General features: G+C 41.8%; 1 long non-coding RNA gene across 2 annotated transcripts; it reads right to left on the reverse strand.

Annotated features, from left to right (window-relative positions):
• Window positions 1-1,279: 1,279 nt before the first annotated feature.
• LOC120370617 lies at window positions 1,280-9,109 on the reverse strand. 2 transcript variants are annotated; one of them, XR_005583845.1, is made up of 3 exons: window positions 9,020-9,109; window positions 2,639-2,705; window positions 1,280-1,737 (listed from the first exon to the last, which is right to left on the reverse strand). It is a non-coding gene; the product is annotated as an uncharacterized LOC120370617 (long non-coding RNA). The 2 variants fall into 2 exon arrangements; XR_005583846.1 differs by having other exon boundaries at window positions 8,994-9,107.
• Window positions 9,110-14,013: the final 4,904 nt, after the last annotated feature.

A 14,013-nucleotide genomic window follows, 5' to 3' on the forward strand; every position in this document is an offset into this window, starting at 1 on the left:
GGTGTCCAAATATATAATATATATATTATTCTTATATAATATATACGAATAGATCATATATATATTATTCTTTACTATGTGTATAGGAGTAGCCCCAAGGAGCCCCATGCATGAACCAGGACCCCATTGTAATAGGGGCTATACAAACAAAGACAAAAAAATAGTCCCCAAAGAATTTACAATCTAAATGTCAGGCAAGAGACAACAGGCGGAGACACAGAAGGGAAGCACTAGTTATCCTCCCTGTGCAGTAGGGTAATGTTATTAGCCCCATTTTACAGATGGGAAATGAGGTACTGAGAAAAGATTGTCAAGTATCAGAGGGGTAGCCGTGTTAGTCTGGTTCTGTAAAAGCAGCAAAGAATCCTGTGGCACCTTATAGACTAACAGACGTTTTGCAGCATGAGCTTTCGTGGGTGAATACCCACTTCTTCGGATGCAAGTTCACCCATGAAAGCTCATGCTGCAAAACGTCTGTTAGTCTATAAGGTACCACAGGATTCTTTGCTGCTTCTGAGAAAAGATTAGATTTTTAAAGGTATTTAGGTGCCTAAAGAGGCAGATAGGCACCTAGTGGGAGTGTCAGAAGTGCCCGGGTACATAATTCTGTTAGTTCTGTTAACTGAAATAGGCATTTAGGCACTTTTGAAAATCCCACTAGGTGCCTATTTGCAATTTTAGATGCCTACATACCTTTAAAAACTAGCCTAAGTGATTTGCCCAAGAAATCTGGAGCAGAGTAGTCTCCCATGTCTCAGGCTAGTACCCTAACCATGGGGCCACCCTTCTTCTCTCCAGTGGAGGGGCTGACAGACTTTTTGATCACAGATTTTGTATGTGCACCACTTTTTCAAACTGTTCCCTTATATGCCAACTGGTCCTGCAGAATAGAGATGGGCTAAGATAGAAATAAATGCTGATTTGTAACTTAGATTAATTTTAGCTCAACACCTTGGAGGTTTAAAATATAAAATATAAAACACCTTGCATGGTATTTGAGTGTGAAACTTTAAAGAGCCAGAACACTTAAGGAGCTATAGCAACCTCAGCCCAGGTGAATGGCTCACATATGATGCAGCTCCTGTTAGAACATGTGTGTTGAGCAATGAGGTTTCCAATTTTCCTGCTGAATTCTGGAGTGTTTTAGAAGCTGTAAAAAAATTAATTGTAAATACCTTGCAGTTTTAGCAATGAACAAATTAAAAAATTTTATTAAGGCAAATGTTAAAAAAAAGTATATAGTACACAGGTTAAAAAAAGTGTCTGTATATCTGGGTATAGTGCTTAGATTATCCACAAATACAAAGTTTGTTTTTAAAGTCATAAAATACATATCGTGCATTATCAGCAATAACCCAAATTAGGGTGAATAAATTTAACAATACAGTTTAAATATTAGAATCCGAATACTCGGGTACATCATTCATGAAAAGTTATACAGAGAGATGGTTGTAGAAAGCAAATATAGAAATGAGTGTAGATTGTCCCTCAGTAATTGAGCATTTAGGGTAGATTGTCCATTTGGAAAATACAATCCATGGGGGAAAGTATTTCAGTTACTTTCCGCACTGCATTTCTCATTGGAACTCCAGCTCATCCCTCCTGGTATTGCTGATGTCTGGTGATGTGTCCTATGTAGATGTCTCAGGGCCATGTTGGTGTTGGCGAAAAACACTGTAACTGGATATTGCACAAAGGATCAATCCAGTTACTCCAATTAGCAGGCAAACATTTTACCTAGTAGATTAAAAAACAAAAGAACAATATTCAGTGTAAGGCAGGGCCACCCAGAGGGGGGGGCAAGCAGGGCAATTTGCCCCAGGCCCCTGGAGCGGGGTCCTTCACTCGCTCCGGAGGCCCCAGAAAACTGTCGCAGGGCCCGGCCCCCCAGAGCTTCTTCTGCTCTGGATCTTCAGCGGCGGGGGGTCCTTCCGCTCCGGGGCGGAAGGACCCCCCGCCGCCGAATTACCGTCGAAGCGGGACCTGCCGCCTAAGTGCCAGGTTCCGCTTCGGCAGTAATTTGGCGTGGGGGGGGGAGCCGCTGCAGGTCTTCAAGGTACTTCGGCGGCGGGTTCCCGAGCGGAAGGACGCCCCACCGCCGAATTACTGCCGAAGCGGGGCCCCCCCACTGCCGAAGACCCCAGGCCCCCGGAATCCTCTGGGCAGCCCTGGTGTAAGGTATGCCTAGAACTATGTACTGTGCTGGCTTAGCTTTGCTAAAGCAAAGCCAAGTGATAGTTTTGGCAAAACTTTGTGTGTCTCTGTTGAAAAATCTTTGAGAAGGAGGTTTACATCTGACTCTCAAGTTCTCTTCTCCCAGGGAGGATAATGGCTGCATTTATAGTTATTAGTGTCAGGAAGGCTGCTTTCAAATGAAAATCAATTAAAATGCTTAGCAGGATGTGACAATTGAGTACAGATAAAAGAAACAAGGTACAGCAAATATCTGCTTTGGTAGACTGATATTTTGACAGGACAGGAAGTTTGCACAGAGCTAATAGTGATTAATGAATACTGAATGTAGATTTTTGTCCTTTAGGCAATTCCAAAATGAAAAGCTTCAATCACTTGCCATGAACTTTACATGTCCGGGCTGGTGCTGATCTCTAGCTGTAGTTTGCTAGGGAAAGCTTCATACCTTATGCTGCTGTTGGAACTTGTCCATTCTGGACAGCCAGTCTTTTCTCATCAGCTCCCCATGAAACCTAAAAAATGCTTTATATTAAATACTGTTCATTATTTGGTTAAAGGCTTGACCGCTCTGTTATGTTTATGGGCTGCTTGTAACTAGGAACAGGCAAGTCCTAGTTAGACATTCTCCCCAAATCAGAAACAAAATTTTTTGGAGGTCTGAACATTTATGGTTAATATTTTTTTAAAAAAATTGAAAATGTCTCCTGAAAGGATTTAGGAGCACAAGTCCCACTGACTTTTGTCATTAAAATCTATAGATGCTTTTGACAATCTTCCTCTTAATCAACATCTTTGTTTCAAAGGTCTTCCACAGATTGTTAATGGAAGAGCCAAAACCCATCCAAGATAGTTGTGACAGGTTTGGTCACAGACCCCCTTGGGACTGTCACCTGATGTGCTGAAATTACCTCTGAGCCCGTTTTCCCTGACAGCTTTGGACTCCAGAACCCTGTCTTGTTGAACCAGACACACTAACCTGCTGCAACACAGATCCAGGTCTAGTCCACGCCTCCAAAACTGCAGACTTTAACCAAAAACTGCTGAGCAGGTCACCTATCTCCAGCACCCAGACACCCAGTTCCCAATGGGATCCAAACCCCAAATAGATTCGTTTTACTCTGTATAATGCTTATACAGGGTAAATTCATAAATTGTCCGCCCTCTATAATACTGATAGAGATACACAGCTGTTTGCTCCCCCAGGTATTAATCACTTACTCTGGGTTAATTAATAAACAAAAGTGATTTTATTAAGTATAAAAAGTAGGATTTAAGTAGTTTTAAGTAATAGCAGACAAAACAAGGTAAGTTACCAAGTAAAATAAAACAAAACGCAAGTCTAAGCCTAATACATTAAGAAACTGAATCAAGGTAAATCTCACCCTCAGAGATATTCCAATAAGCTTCTTTCACAGACTAGATCCTTCCTAGTGTGGGCCTAATCCTTTCCTCCTTGTTAGTTCCAGCTCAGGAGGTAACTACGTGATTTCTCATGATTGGCAGCCCCCTTTGTTCTGTTCCACCCCCTTTTGTAGCTTTGGCGCAAGACGGGAAACTTTTGTCTCTCTGGGTCCCCACCCCTCCTTCTAAATGGAAAAGTACCAGATTTAAGATGGATTTCAGCATCATGTGACATGGTCACGTGTTCTGTGAGACCCTCCCCCCCAGCCTCCATTCTTCCTGGGTTGGTCAGGAAGGCTTGCAAGTAAACAGAGCCATTTACAACCAATTGTCCTAGTCAATGGGAGCGATCAGGATTCTAAACCACCATCAATGGCCCACACTTTGCATAATTACAATAGGTGCGGATATGTTTTTGCTATTAGTTCTTTACAACTCATTAGTATATTTATTATTCTTGGTAATGTAGTTATTCCTAGGAGTCCCCAACACAGACCAGGACCTTATTGTGCTAGGTGCTGTGCAAACACAGAACAAAGAGATAGGCCCAGCCCCAAAATGGTTCAAACACCATCTTGGAAAGGATTAATATCTCTATTTAACAAATCAGGACTCAGTGACATAGAGAGGTTAGGGCCAGACCCTAAAAGGGACTTAGGAGCCTAACTCCTACTGATTTCAATGAGTGTTAAAGTGCCCAAATACCCTTTCAGTACCTAAGTGACTTACTCAAGGTCACCCAGGAAGCCTGTGGAATAGAACTGTTGTATTAATTTTTATGGAATATTTGGGCCTAAAAGAGACAAAGGTGTTAACATAATCCGGTCACTGTCCAACACTAAACAGATGTGAACAAGTTTTGGGTTTGGTATAAAGAGAATTCAGCCTGCAGAGCAACCTGGTGAACACACCATTAAAAACCCTTGTAACCTTTTCTTAAAGATACGGAAAAGAAGGAAAAATTGTTAAAGCATTTGAGATGTGAAGTATTAAATATGGCTCTCATTTTAACAACATCCCTCGTTCCCTTTTCCTTTCACTGGACAAGAGTTTTTACAAGGAAAACCTGCCTTCTTTGACAGACATAGAGATGGTATGAAAGATTGTAATAACTGTCCTTTTTGGGGAGAAGAAAAGAAGTTCGTTGAAAAGGGCTGTAGTTTTGTTATTAATATTAAACTCCAATCCCATTTCCTAAGAAGACAAAACAAGACAAACACACACAAAAGGGGAGAGAAAAGAACAGCAAAGATGGAAAAAGCAGCTTCTGTCTCTGGTGCAGACTTTCACTTGCAAACTCTCTGCTGGAGAAACACACACCAATCACATGGTCTTATCGTCCACTCCTAGACCTGGCAAACTCATACCACCATTGGACTGTTTGGGGCATTGCTTTTAGTTGCCTCTTTGGTCACAGGCTCACGCCAACATTGCAAAACCTGTGGTCTGGGATGGCTAAGCCAGACTTATTAAACAGAAGGCAAAATTATAGGGAAAAAAAGAAATAAGTTGGGGAAGGAAAAAGACATGGGGGGAGAGGAGATGAAGGCTCACATCCCCAATGGTGTTCAGGATTTAGCCAAAACCGGTGGAGATTACAATGTCACCCTGGGTCCCTCACTCTGGCCTAGCCCGGTCAGGGTATCTCTCAGAATTAGCATGAAGAAGGTCCAGGGTCCCTGGAGATGGTCAGGTGGCAGCCATGATGATAAAGCTCCCTGCAGCAGGTGTTGCCAGAAAACTGCTTCTTCTACTAATTTTTCCCAAAAATCTCTTCTTTTTAAGAACCCCCAAAGGGCATGTTGGGTGGAATACTCCATGCTCTCACTGTTTTGCCCACCAGTAGGCCTAATTTCTGAAACACCAATTTTGATTCATTGATTTCCTGTCTGCTACTCCTTTTGTTTACCAGTCATAATTTTAACACCGTACTTGTTACATTTTTGTTTGGACTAATTTAGCTTGTCTTGCTTCTGTACCTTTTTCCATTAACATTTGCTGCTATAGGTTATTATGAACTTACACTTACTATTTACAGTTGAGCTCATAATTAGGGTAAATTTGTAGCCCAGTTATTTACAACATAACTCAGACCTCCTCATTCTTAAACCTGTCCCTTAAACAAACTAGCCTTCGTTCTGTACATCAGCCTTATTATCATAAGCAGCTCCATGACATTTTCCATTAACCTCGTTTCATTCTGCCTTTATTATAAGAGCTTCTCTGAGGGCTCTGAGTTTTGCATGCTGTCATGACGACTATTCATAACAATTGTCCTAACTCCTTGACATGCAAAGAAAGAACCTGATGGAGGAAGGAAGATTGCTTGTTAGAAAAGGTAACAAGATAAATGGATGAAAATAATGATGTTGTACAAACTTAGAACAAAAAAACCCAGGATCACAGCAAACAGAAATATTATGCATGGAAAAAAAGGAGTCACAGGAAGATGAAAAAGACATCTCACAGTGTGTCAGGCAATGGTATGAATTATTCTTTAAAATGATAATAGACAGTAGTCTAGATAAATTAGACAAAGACATACCTAAAACAAGAAAAACAGCTGAATGCAAACATATAAGGTCAAGATAGGCATAAACCAACATTCCAAATCTGGTCACTTCCAAACATCTAGGATGTTCAGATCCAGTTCCAAATTTTGGGGATCAGGATCATAAATCTCCATGAAACCAGCAGGAGGAGGATATAAAGGCATTCCTGGAATATTCGGATATAGAAAATACAGCATGAAGAGAAGCTGACATAAGGAGTTATGTAGATGAACTGTGGAGATTATAGTGCAGCTAAGCCTGCAAAACTCCAGGAGAAAACATCTTCAAGTTTATCAGTCGAAGGAGTGGCATTTCTTAGCAGGACTGCAGGCTCTCTTTACAGTCCTAATTCCAGAGTAACTGCGATTAATATTATCTTTTAGCCATAATCATCTGTGTGATGCCTGGACTACTGAAGAAGCTTGGCAGTTGAAGCCAGCTGCCATTTAAAATGCCTTAAATACCAAGAACAGTTTTAATTCTGAGGACCTTGTCTGAGGAGGTTTGCCCAGTCAATGGATGTTTCAAGCCTTTCATTAAACTTCCCCACTGTCCACTGACATGTGAGCAACCAAAACATCAAAGCGAAGATAAAAGACTTCCTTGGTGAATGTTTTCACAGAGCTATGTGATGCAGGGGAAAAATAATTGTGAGATAGAGGGTTATATTTTCAAAAGTAAATGCACCAGACTTGCATGCATAGATTCATAATATCAAGGCTAGCAGGGACCATTGTGATCATCCAGTCAGATCTCCTGTATAACACAGGCCATTGAACTTTCCCAAAATAATTCCTAAAGCATATGGTTTAGAAAAACATCCAATCTTGATTTAAAAATGGTCAGTCATAGAGAATCCACCACGACCCTTGGTAAATTGTTCCAGTGTTTAATTACTCTCATTGTTAAAAATGTATGCCTCATTTCCAGTCCGAATTTGTCTAGCTTCAACTTCAAGCCATTGCATTGTATTATACCTTTCTCTGCTTGATGGAAGAGTTCATTATTAAATATTTGTTCCTCTTGTAGATACTTATGGACTGTAATCACATCACCCCTTAACCTTCTCTTTGTTAAGCTAAACAGATTGAGCTATTTGACTCTATCACTATAAATCATGTTTTCTAATCCTTTAATCATTCTTGGGGCTCTTTTCTGAACCCTCTCCAATTCATCATCATCCTTCTTGAATTGTAGACACCAGAACTGAACACAATATTCCAGTAGCAGTTGCACCAGTGCCAACTATGGAGGTAAAATAACGTACTCAAGATTCCCCTGTTTATGCATCTGTAGTGGGGTGGTCACCCCCTTCTGCCCTGAGGGGTATAAAGACAGCCCTGGGAGACGGCTGTTGCAGGGGGAAGCAGCTACTAGGCTGATTGGGGAAGCAGCCACAGCTAGGCCATGCCTCAATCAGGCCTCAGCTGGCCCTATATAAAAACCAGGGAAGCCAGGAGCAGACACACAGTCTCCTCTAGCTCAGGGGTCTCAAACACGTGGCCCTTGGGCTGCGCCCCCCCCCCCCGCCCCTCTGCCTACCCGTGGGTTTGCCCCCTGTGGCGTTGCGAGCCCCGTGCTACTGTCTGAAGCAGTTGGCAGCACACCCCTTCGGGCCGGGGGACAAGGGGGAAGGAGGCATGCTTCCTGCATTGCCTCCTTCCAGGCACTGCCCCCCGGCAGCTCCCATTGGCCAGGAACTGGGAACCGCGGCCAATGGGAGCTTTGCGAGAGGTACCTGGAGGAGTGGAAAGATCAGCGCACGCACAGAACCCTGAGCCCCTTCTCCTCCCCCAGGGGCTGCAGGGACCTGGTTCCAGCTGCTTCCTGGAACGGAGCAGCGCGGGGCCAGGGGCCAGGGCAGGCAGGGAACCCCACTGGAAGCACACCTGCTCGATGAAGATTCCTGGTTGTGAATCATATTTCAAGACCTATCAGTTAGCCAGTTTTAATTTATTTAATGTGCACCATGTTAATTTTATATCTTTCTAGTTTTTTAATAAAAAAATTGTGTGGCACCAAGTAGGCCTGTCAAGAGATTAAAAAAATTATTTGTAATTAATCACATGATTAATCGCGCTGTTAAACAATAATAGAATACCATTTATTTAAATATTTTTGGATATTTTCTACATTTTCAAATATATTGATTTCAATTACAACACAGAATACAAAGTGTACAGTGCTCATTTTATATTTATTTTTATTACAAATATTTGTCCTGTAAAAAAAAAAAGAAATAGTATTTTTCAATTCCCCCATTACAAGTACTGTAGTACAATCCCTTTATCATGAAAGTTGAATGTACAAATGTAGAATTATGTACAAAAAAATAACTGCATTCAAAAATAAAACAATGTAAAACTTTAGCGCCTACAAGTCCACTCAGTCCTACTCAGCCAATCATTCAGACAAATAGTGCGGAGATAAAGGAAGAAAGAGACATGCATCAGGGCCCCAATGGCGCCCTGGGTGATTGCTACTTCCCACCACAGATGTAATGAGGTTGAGCAGTGTCCATATAAGAGAAACTAAAATGACTGATTATTCCTCAAAAAAGGCTTTTAATGACTTTCGATTATAAAGGCAACACAGACAAAATAAGAAAAGCAGAATTAAAGACCAGCACTAAATAAGGATTAATATAAATGGCAAATTATACTGATGGCAGGCACAAGTACATGTAATATTATGCATCAGGTACTTACTACTATTTTTAATACTGCAGTAATGATATAACCTGAGGTCAAATTATCCCTACACTACTATTCTTAATACTGTAGTGTCAACACAACTTGAGATCAAATCAGCTCGAGCAACCCAGACTTCTTTACTCCATAACCTTACCCTGCATTCATCCAAAAATACTTTACCCTTCAGTCGGCCATTTTCCGCGCTGGCCAGGTACAGACGGTCGTGAAGTGCACGTCCCTTCGGTTCAGGGGGTGTGGGTCAAGTGTCTCTTATGACCAAAACATGCACACAGTCCCGTGCCTTCGTTCTTTTTATCTTAATTGTCGGCCAAAACAGACTGACCAATCAGGATGAGCCAAATTCTCATTGTGGTTTCTGCTGTCGCTTTTACTGTATAATTTATGTTTACTTATCTCCTTGTAGACAATTGTTTTAAATATGGTTAATGTGGGTTAGACAAGCTGTGCCTGGAGAGTACAACTTAACTCACTTTATAGGAGTCAGCATAATGTGTTATCTGGTTGCATCACTTTTTGACCACAAGTCTGTTTCCTTTTGCAAAGCTTGCTTTTTAAAGCTAATTTTACAAGGCTCTCTTGTGAAGCTTCTGGAAGTTTGAGGCCTAACATTGACAATACAATTGTCCAAATTATTCACAGTAAGTTTGGTTACAATTTGCTGGAGATAATGCTGCCCGCTTCTTGTTTGCAATGTCACCCAAAAGTGAGAACAGGCATTCGCATGGCACTGTTGTAGCCGGCATCGCAAGATATTTACATGCCAGATGCGCTAAAGATTCATATGTCCCTTCATGCTTCAACATCATTCCAGAAGACATACATTCATGCTGGTAGTTCTGCTTTTATCATTCACTTCCTGAGATCCTGAATTATGTAGAGCAGCACTTTATTCATGTGCAATATCAGGGAGATGGTACAATAATTACTGCACTCTGTTATATACCCTTTCTTTGGTAAGGGTGGAAAGAGTCCTCTCATCCAGTTGTCTGGCCAATTGCTAGTCATCCATACATCATTGCAAATCTTCCACGTGAGATCAATACTGTGGTCACCAAACATCATTAGTTATTCTGCTGATACTTTATCTACCTGGTGCATGACTACATGACTTCTGTGAAGAATGGGTTTGCCACATTGTCACAGGTGAAAGAGGAGAAGAACCTGAACAAACTTTGGAATAAAATGAAAATGGTCATGCTCAAAGTCCCCAAAGGATGTGTTCCCAAAAGTCACCATTAACCCAAACCTGGAAAACAGAGAACATGCTTGTGCTGGTGAAAAAATAACATGGAGTAAAAGAGAGTGGCTTAGAGACTGAAGAATGTGGCAGGAAATACAAGTAATTGAACGGACATATTCAAAGGCAGACCAAATGAGGTAAGAGTGAATACATCAGGACAAAATGCAACAAACTTGAGTAATAATTCAAAAGGTTTGTTCACAGGGGTAAGACTTGTTATCAAAAAGTTTCCCCCACTACCAAGCATAATAAAAGATCACGATGGCAGAGTTCTTATTGAAGGTAATGATTTCAAACTTGGGTGGGATTAAAACCACATATGATACAGGACAACAGAAAAGAGCGTACAGAGCAGGAGCTACCAATCTTGTAAGAGGAAGAGGTGTGTTGTTATGAAAAACCTATATACACCTGCAAATCAGGATTTACATATGCAGACTGGAGTTTTTGTGTGTGCAGATAAATTTGTCCTATAATGTTTGTTTTCAAATGATAACCACAATCTTAGAGCAATTTATGGTGATTCTGCCAGTTCACGTGATATTTTTCATCTACTGGTTCTCATCTTTGAATTAAAGAGCTGGTTCTGCACGTTAATTCACAATTACTGACAATTCAGACTGCTGCAAAGTATTCTCATATGTCAACACAGCCATACAAATTAGATAATATTGAACCAGCAATGAATATTTCATCCTCACATTTGCCTATAGTAAATTGCCAGTCATCCCAGTAAAATGGAGAAGGCAGACAATAGAATTAGGTAGGAGTCATGAAAGCATTATGTCAAAATATGGTTCACAATCTTTTGTGTATTTAGGACTCTGATATCCACAGGTTTAATTAAACTAGAGTGTATTTTAAATAACCTGATTTTTAGCAAAGGGTCTGCAAAGTCAATGCAATTCTCTATATGTGAGTGGTATTTTAAAATGTTTTAATCTCTTCTCACAAAAAAAAAATCAAAAGCCAGTCTACTAGGGAAGGACAATCCTACACCTCAAACGGGTGTTTGTGTATGGGGTGGGCAAGTGATGAAAAGGGAAAATGTATGGCTTATGTCATCTACTTTCAGGTAAAATAGCAAATCTCATTGCAATGAATAGAGAAGCAGATTATCTCTTCGGTAGGAAGGGATTAGTGCCAGCATGGAGGGGACATGACCGTCCAACTGCCTGGAGTGCATTATATTAATGGGGAGTCCTGATCCCAACTGCCAGGCTCTCAGGACATCTGCTTAGTGTGCATACCCTTCTATGCAAGGTAGGAGGCTTCCCCACTCACCTAACAGCATAGCTAGATCTGTACCCTCATTGATCCTCATTTGCATCTGCACATTAACCTGTTGCCCTCTAGGCAAATTCAAGAAAGCAGCTATCACACTGCGAGGTGCAACCCAGATCAGTGAGGGGTTGTGTTACCTGCTGCCTGGCAACTTTAGGTGCATCACCATGCTTTGCTGTGGTAGCTCCCTTCTTGGCTGCTCACAAACAGCCTGCCAGCAGGCAAGCCACACTCTGAGTGTCTATGTATAGCTTCAGCCCGGCTTCCACCAGCCTCAGTTGCTATTTGCAGGGTGACCCCAACATACTCCAAGTCCTGGATTTTCCCAAAAGCACCATGTGTGGCACTGTCCAGCCCTCTCCTGGACAGTCCAGATATTAGAGGTCCATTGCCCCTGTAAGGGGTCAATGTACAACTGTTTGCTACTTTAATTAGAGTTGCTCACACAGTTCAGTTTAAAGACAGCACTGGATTCGTTTTGGTTAAAGAATAAAACAAGTTGCTTGAACTACAAAGGGGTTTTAAGTGAGTACAAGTATAAGGAATTGAAGTCAGAAATGGTTCCAGGAGAAATAAAGATCAAAATGCTTTCTCGTAACTAAAACTTAACAAGCTAGACTTGGTTAAAGGTAAAATTCTTACCACGTGTTCCCAGCAACAGGGCTGACCAAATTCTCAGGTCAGAACCCCTCCCAAAGCCCAAAGGCTGGTTCCTTCATCTTTTCAGGTGAGAGAGCGAGAAGGATGAGAGAATGATTTACCCTCACTGTTATAGTTCAGTCACAGGTTCCCACTAGATGAAGTTCTTCCGGCTGTGAGGATGGAGACATGGCGTCTAGTCCTGAAAGATGTTCCATGTTGTTTGTTAAAATGGAAATTGATCTGTTCCTGCCCCCCTTTGCTGCCAAAGAATGGCTGCTTGACTGGTGATTGCCAGATACCTAGCTAGAGGTGTCAGTTTGTCCTTTGTTTCTGAGAAACTGATTTACCCACTCCCCAGACTTGTCTGGCAAACACGTATCAGTCATAACTTCAGCTTATGTTCGTAACTTTACATATAGTGTTGCTACATACTTTCACTGTGATATAATTGACCGGTGAGTTATTAGTTTCAAATGATACCTCACAAGGCATATTTTGTACAAAGATTATTACAGTGGTGTGTAGGATGTGAATACAGGAGTGCACTCGGTCACAGCTGCATTAACATCCAAGAGGAAAGTAAGTGGAATTTGTGTAGATTTGATAGGAAAGCATCATTCCACAAAAACAGGCTGCTTCTCAGCTCAGACCCTCTTGATGCTTGGAACTCCACCCAAATCCCATTGAGCATCAATAATGGAAGAAATTCCTGTAACGCAGGAGGGGAGAGGAACATGCTACTTATTGCCCTTTCCTCTGCCACATCCTGAGGCCTGTTTTCATGTGATTGATGTAGTTTTGCTTCCCTCCACACCAGAAACAGTCATAAAGCCCTTGGTAAGGAAGATACTTTTGGCTTCTATCTTTCAAGAGGTTCATATAAACAACAGGGGGGAATTGTTTTAAAACCTTGACTGTGTCATTTTAATATTACACAGAAATGCCTGCAACATCCTTTTATAGAGTAATAGGCTAAGAAAGAGAACAAACCCATTGCCTCTGTGTTTAATCATAGAACAGCCTGAATTAGAGTCACAGGTTAATGGTGTAAATAAAACATAAACCCACTGCCATTCGGCTCCCCAGATACAGAGCAAACCCACTCTGAGATGGGTTAAAGTGACCTCCTAACTTTGCAGGGACTTAGATGAGGCCAGTTAAATAAGAGAGGCACAGACATTTGACAGCATAGGAGGAGAGGGTTTGTCAGGGCCAGCGAGAGACTTTGCCACCATTAGCTGTCCAAAGTTAAGGTTGTCCAATTCCAGTAAATAAAATGTACATGCATCTGGGGAGGTACAACCAAATCTGGGTCTCTTTCTGAAGCTGTTTTCATTGCCCCACTCCCCTCACTTGGAAGGCTCAAGACTCAGTGTGCAACCTTCCCCTGTCCCCACACCTACTACAAACTGCTCTGCCAAACCAGAAGAGGAGGGGGGCTTAGTCCTACAGGGGGAGGTCAGGGAATAGGTAATGAGCCTGGAACTGCTTTGTTGAGTGTTAGGGGGAAGATGATGGAGTTTTCCTGTTAAACAGGGGGAAGAGAGGAGATACCTGCATTGTGCCCTATCCTGAGCGCTGATACAGGGAGTAAATTCTTGATTCCACAGTTGGCTTGAATTATTATCCCCACAGCGCTCTAGGTCAGCCACACAGATAACAGCTCACACCCCATGTCCCAGGAACATAAGTAGTAAACGCTGGCTTCGCTGTTCCACATGTCCTAGGGGCTCCCTGCTGCTGTAGAATTGGCAGCTAGCTGCCTTATCTGGCCCTGGACACCATCTACCAGAAGCAGTGAATGGCTGAGCTCAAACCTCTGCCTAAAACTCAAACCTTTTGTAAGACTTGGCTAAAGTTTAGGGTTGTTTTTTTTTAATGTTCCCTTGTTGCTGCATTTCCTGTTTCAGCTGGGACTGAAAGAGGAACATGCAGAAACATGCAGAAGAGTTGTTTTCATAATGTTTTTGATCCAGTCCAAAACAGA

Source organism: Mauremys reevesii, linkage group 8 (assembly GCF_016161935.1).
Source record: "Mauremys reevesii isolate NIE-2019 linkage group 8, ASM1616193v1, whole genome shotgun sequence".
NCBI lineage: Eukaryota > Metazoa > Chordata > Testudines > Geoemydidae > Mauremys > Mauremys reevesii.